The 5,916-nt window shown below is 38.1% G+C and overlaps 1 non-coding gene across 1 annotated transcript; it reads right to left on the reverse strand.

Annotated features, from left to right (window-relative positions):
* Positions 1-1,981: 1,981 nt before the first annotated feature.
* LOC112659134 (U4 spliceosomal RNA) lies at positions 1,982-2,128 on the reverse strand. The gene has a single exon (XR_003136204.1). It is a non-coding gene; the product is annotated as a U4 spliceosomal RNA (small nuclear RNA).
* Between the last annotated feature and the right edge of the window lie 3,788 nt (positions 2,129-5,916).

The following is a 5,916-nucleotide window of genomic DNA, read 5'->3' on the forward strand; positions in this document are numbered from 1 at the left end:
AGCTGTAGATGTAAATAAAGATACCCAACAATATTTAGCCAGTTGATATTAAGTAAATAGAATATTCAACAGACAAGTGACTGATTTTTTTTTTTCTCACACCAGATGGCTTAGCATCATGACACAACTATAATTTCTTTCAGGATACAAACAGTTTTGTATTTGCAAGGGCATAATTCTAGATAAAGTGCTTGGTCTCAGAAGAAAGTTAGAGTTAATCTCGTCTATCCATACACTCAATTTGAAGAGAATGTATTGTTTTCCCAGCTTTAAGAGGTATCAGGTCTCTCTGTGACACCATCCCAAACCATTTTAGTCAGAAACAGGTGAAGCAGAGAATGTTATAAAATAGCCATACTGGATGAATTTCATGAGCCATTGACAACCATGACACAATCCAAAACTATTTTACAAAACATTTACATTTCTCAAGAATTAGTTTCATGAGTTCAGGAGGTTTCTACTGGGAAACTTGCTGAGGATCGGTCATGAACTTTGAATAATGTCAAGAGTTTGACCTCCAAATGTGGTTACCAGGTTGACATTCTGACATGCTCTCATTTGCTTAGTCACTATGAAAAGGAACAAATAAAGGTAAAATGTAATGACAACTAAACTCAATGCAATCATCCATGTGAAATAAAACAAGATCGTATGCAAAATTATTTTATCCCTTAGTGTGCCTGGACTCAAGTAAGCTATAGTTTCTTTTTCCCTTTTGAAGTCTAAATCAGGCATTTATCTAAATATGGTCTTTTCTCTATTCTCAAGAACAGGTGTCCCCAAATGCAGTGAAATACTTTTTCTCATTTTATCACTTTTCTCTAGGACAGGGAATATACATGACCAAGAGAAGAATCAGCTTACAACTTCTGCGTCCCCCAAGGGAGAGTTCTATATACAGTTGCTTCTGCTGAGCTATGGGAGTGCATATGGAAGAGGAGTACAGAACTAACATGCCACCAGAAAGGACAGGACTTAGGGTCGTGTGGTAGGTAGAATTCTAAGACAGCCTTCTAGGTTTCCTCCCCTGATATACACACCCTATAAATCTCCTCCCCTGGAGCATGGCCAGGACCTGTGAACATGGTAAGAGATAACTCCTGCATTAGAGCATCCAGATAAACACAACCAAAAGGATAGATTATACATAGATAAATAATGTAAACATAGATCTAGATGGTTGGAGTTGTCTCACACAGTTATGGAGAAGGCTGAGAAGCCCCACAACCTGCCTTCTGCAAGCTGCTGAACAAGGAAAGTCAGGATCTTTCAGTCTAAGTCTGAAAGCCTGAGAGCCATGGGTGCCAATGATCTAAGTCCCAGAATCCAAAGGACTGAGAACCAAGAGCTCTGATGTCCAGGGCAGGAGAAAATGGACATCCCAGCGCTAGAAAGAATTTCAACTTTCCTTATCTTTTTGTTCTATTTAGGCTCTCAATGGGTTGGATGATGCCCAGCCACATTGGTGAAGGCAGATCTTCTTTACTTAGTCTACCAATTCAAGTGCTAATCTCTTCCAGAAACACTCCCAAGGTCACACCCAGAAATAATGTTTTATCAGCTACCTGGGCATCCCTTGGCCCATTCAAATTGACACATAAAATTAACCATCATAACTTCTACAGTTAGTGTGCTATATGGCAAAAGGAAAGGATCTTTTCATGTATAATTAAAGTCCCTAAACAGTGGCGTTTGTATTCATCAAGAGGGAGATTATCCTGGGTGGGCCTGACTAATCAGGGGAGCCATTTAAGAGAGGGTCTCACAGAGACTCTCCCCATCTATGTGGTGTAGCCGCAGTAGAACAGAAATAAGCATGGCATCTGTGAGGCTAGAGAACACCAGAGAAAAGCCCCAGATTGTTGGTGGAGAGCTTCCAAATTTCTCACAAAGAAAGAAAGACGGGACCAGTTGCATTCAAAGGACTTAACCCACCCTTTGCACCGGGTGACCTCTAATGCCTCTTCCAGATCTAATTTTTTTAATTAAAGTATAATTAACATACAATGTTATATTAGTTTCCAGTGTGCACATATTGATTCAACAACTCCATACATTACTCAATTAGCAATAATCGCGCCTCAGATAAACCTCATTGGCTACGATACTGCCACTGCGCAAAGCTCTCCATACATTACTCAGTGCTCATCTCAATGACTGTTGTCACTATCTGTCACCACACAATGTTATTGCAATATTATTGACTATATTCTCTTTGCTGTACTTTTCATCTCCGTGACATATTAATTTTATAACTGAAAGTTTATACGTCTTAATCCCTTTACCTATTTCACCCATTACCCCACCCACCTTCTCTTTGGAAACTACCAGTTTGTTCTCTGTATTTAGAGTCTGCTTTTTTGAGGGGAGGGGGGTTGTTTATTTGTTTGTTTCCTAGATTCCATGTATAATTGAAATCATTTGGTATTTACTTCTGACTGATTTATTTCTCTTAGCAGTGTACCCTCTAGGTCCTCCCATGTCATTCCAAATGGCAAGATTTCATTCTTCTTATAGCTGGATAATATTCCATTATATATATATATATATATATGCATTTTATATATATTTTATATATTTTGTATATATTTTATATATATATTATATATATACCACATCTTCTTTATCCATTCATCTATTGATGGGCACTTGAGCTGCTGCCTTATCTTAGCTATTGCAAATAATGCTGCTATGAACATAATGGTGCATCTATCTTTTGAATTAGTGTTTCTGTTTTCGTTGGGTAAATACCTAGTAGTGGGATTATTGGATCGTATGGTACAGTGTAATACTGGCACAAAAACAAACTGATCAATGGTAAAGAATAGAGAGCCCAGAAATAAACCCATGCTTATATGGTCAATTAATCTACAACAAAGGAGGCAAGAACATACAGTGGGGAAGAGACTGTCTCTTCAATAAATGATGCTGGGAAAACTGGACAGTTCCACATCTAATATTCTATGACTTTACAATAGATGCCCTCAGAAAGGTCTAAGAATGAAACCAAAAGTTAAAGTTAGGTGACTGGGACAAATAACAACTCATCTTTAATTATACGGTATATATTACTTGCCATGGCTCTTAGCTGTTCATTCTCTGCCCTATACACATGGTAGAAATTTGAGACAGTATAGATTTCCTTCTTCATGTGGTGAAGAATATTTAATTTTCCTTTGTACTGTCCTCCAGTATATTGTGACACACCTGAGCTGGCAGTCTGGGCCTTCACTTTTTTTCCTTATACATCTGACTTCTAAGAAATCTACCAGTTCCCCATCCCTTGGGCAGTGCAGTGAGCCACATAAAGATAACCTGTAGACACATAGTACCTTCCCATTTTGATAGCAATTTCTGCAGTGCATATCCTTTCAGTGGTAGAGTGGGATTAGCACTCTGTGGCAGGGCACTAGGAATGCAGATCTACTCAAACTTGTTAAAACAGTGGCCTAAATCCCAAAAGAGACAGTTGGCCTTTTGTGAAGCAATTTGCAAGTATCACATTGCACCTTTAAAACTTCCTATGCTCTGTTATTATGTGATTAGTAGAGTCAACAGCAGTCGGATTTTTACCTCACTCACATTCTTCCGGGAGAGCCCAAATCAGGCCTTGCATATGAGGAACATAATAGTTCCTCAGTATCTACCAGTCACCTGTCCAACGAAGGGCGCCATGGTGCTCTGACACAGAACATCACCAAGTATAGTATATATAGCATTCACAAGCACCCTAGGATATGTTTCATGCAATATATATTGATATTATGAATGACAGATATTAACCATTATTGTGGTAAAGGGAGATTATAAAAATGTGCAAAGTTAGATATTTCCCTCACCATATTTTTTTCCATGTACAGAATGGAACACTATTTTGAACTACAGTTAGGAGGTAAGTGTTTAATGAGCTTGAGAGATACTTTTCCAGATTTGTGCAGTGCAGAAGGGATGGAAAGAAGGAAATAGGTATATTGATAGTGTCCTCTTTGCCCTTCAATAGTGTGTTGAGGACATCTTTGGTGTATATATTATTATCAAACACTTATTTCCATATAAACCCTACATACCAGGCAACACCCTCAACTTTTCCAAACTTCTTTAGCTCTTTTTTTATACATTTTTTTATGGTCCTGAGAAATTCCGTCTAGTAGCAGGGATATTTCCTTTGCCTGACTTACAGCAACTTGAGTGCAATGACATTGAACTTATAATTTCCTGAATATTACTATGCAGTGCCTGGCAAAGATATATTGGCTCTAAAATTCTGGCTCAATAAATAACTTTGAATGGATGAGTGAGTGAGTGAATGAGTAAATCAATGAACTTAAGTGTAAACCAGAACTACCCAGTGAGCTTTAGCCTGGCTGTGACTATTCTTCTCGAAATGTCTTTGGCTAGCCCCCATACCTGAATGCCCCATGTCAAACACTGATAGCATATACACTAAGAAAGCTGAAGACAAATGTTCCCAGATCACTGTTTAGCAGGGTTGGATGCATGCTAAGCCCACCTCTGCCTTGCTCCACATTTTGTACCAATGACCCCTTTCAGCGTGAAAGAATTATATTACATCATCACTGTGCTAGCAAAACAAACTACTACGTGTGTGCTTAAAATCTTAGTGGAAGCAAGTAGGTATCATCAAACTTCAGTCAAAAGCAGAAGTTGGGTAACAATTTCTGACAGGGAGCAGCAGACCTAAACTTACTACTGATGCCTTCCGCAGCAAACTCTTGCAAAGCTCTTCCTTCCTGACAGATGCTATGAATGCAAATCTAAGTGCCGTTCAATCCCTTTCAAATTTGAAGCTCTTTTTGGTGTTTCTCTTCAATATTTGGCTGAGGCTTCTATGTCTACAGAGAAAGGCAAGATCAGATGATGGTTTCCTGCTTTTTTATACATTGAGGTAGTTGGTCAAGGAAAAACTTTTGAGTGCCTGCTACATAACAGACATATGCCAGGTGCTGAATAAACAGCAAACATATGTATGCTATCCTCTCTTAGTGTCACTCAGAGTCACACGGGGCTGACTACAATCCAAATCTATAAGATTAAGGATAAGATAATAAAATAATAAGATCTTATCACTCACGGGGTTTATTTTAAATGAACATTTTAGGGGCGCCTGAGTGACTCAGTCTGACTCTTGATTTCAGCTTAAGTCCTGATCTTAGGGTCTTGAGATTAAGCCCCATGTTGGGCTCTGTGCTGAGCGTGGATCCAGCCTGAGATTCTCTCTCTCCTTTTCTCTCTGCCCCTCCTCCCACCCACTAAAAAAAATAAATAAATAAATAAAAGAAAGCTTTATTTCAGACCCAAAAGGTGAATGACAACATGGTCATTCCAACAGAGAATCTAAAATTTTTGGATTGAATCGAAATGACAAATAAAAGCATTCCATTCACTGGTACTATTTGATGCTTCTAGCTCAAACACCCCTTTGCAAATTTGGTTTTACTTTTCAAAATTAATTAAAGTACAACTCAGAAGCAGTGAGATCTTCAGATATTGTATAAGACTTGAGTTTGTTTTTTTTTTAATGTACTGAGAGAAATTAGGACACAAAATGAGTGGTATTTTTAGCTATTAAAAAGCACTTTTATCTATCTTTTATCTGTCAGGAAGCATTTTTCAATCTCAATCTATGATTCAGGAGCAAATTACACAACAACTTTTGATACAGAATATTTTTCAGTGAGTTATGTTTGTGTGACAGAACTTTCAGGAAATTGTCATTGTATCTCTCCTCCTTGTCGTTGGTGTTTTTTCAAATTTATTCTTGTCCCTCTTCATCATGTTCCCAATCTTCTCCTTTGTCTCTAGTTACAAATACTCTTCAGTTTTCTTTAGTTCTTCAACAGAACCACCAGATGTTACCATGGAAGTGGCATGTGGGAAATACGGATGGGTCTG

This window comes from Canis lupus, chromosome 2, assembly GCF_003254725.2.
Source record: "Canis lupus dingo isolate Sandy chromosome 2, ASM325472v2, whole genome shotgun sequence".
NCBI lineage: Eukaryota > Metazoa > Chordata > Mammalia > Carnivora > Canidae > Canis > Canis lupus.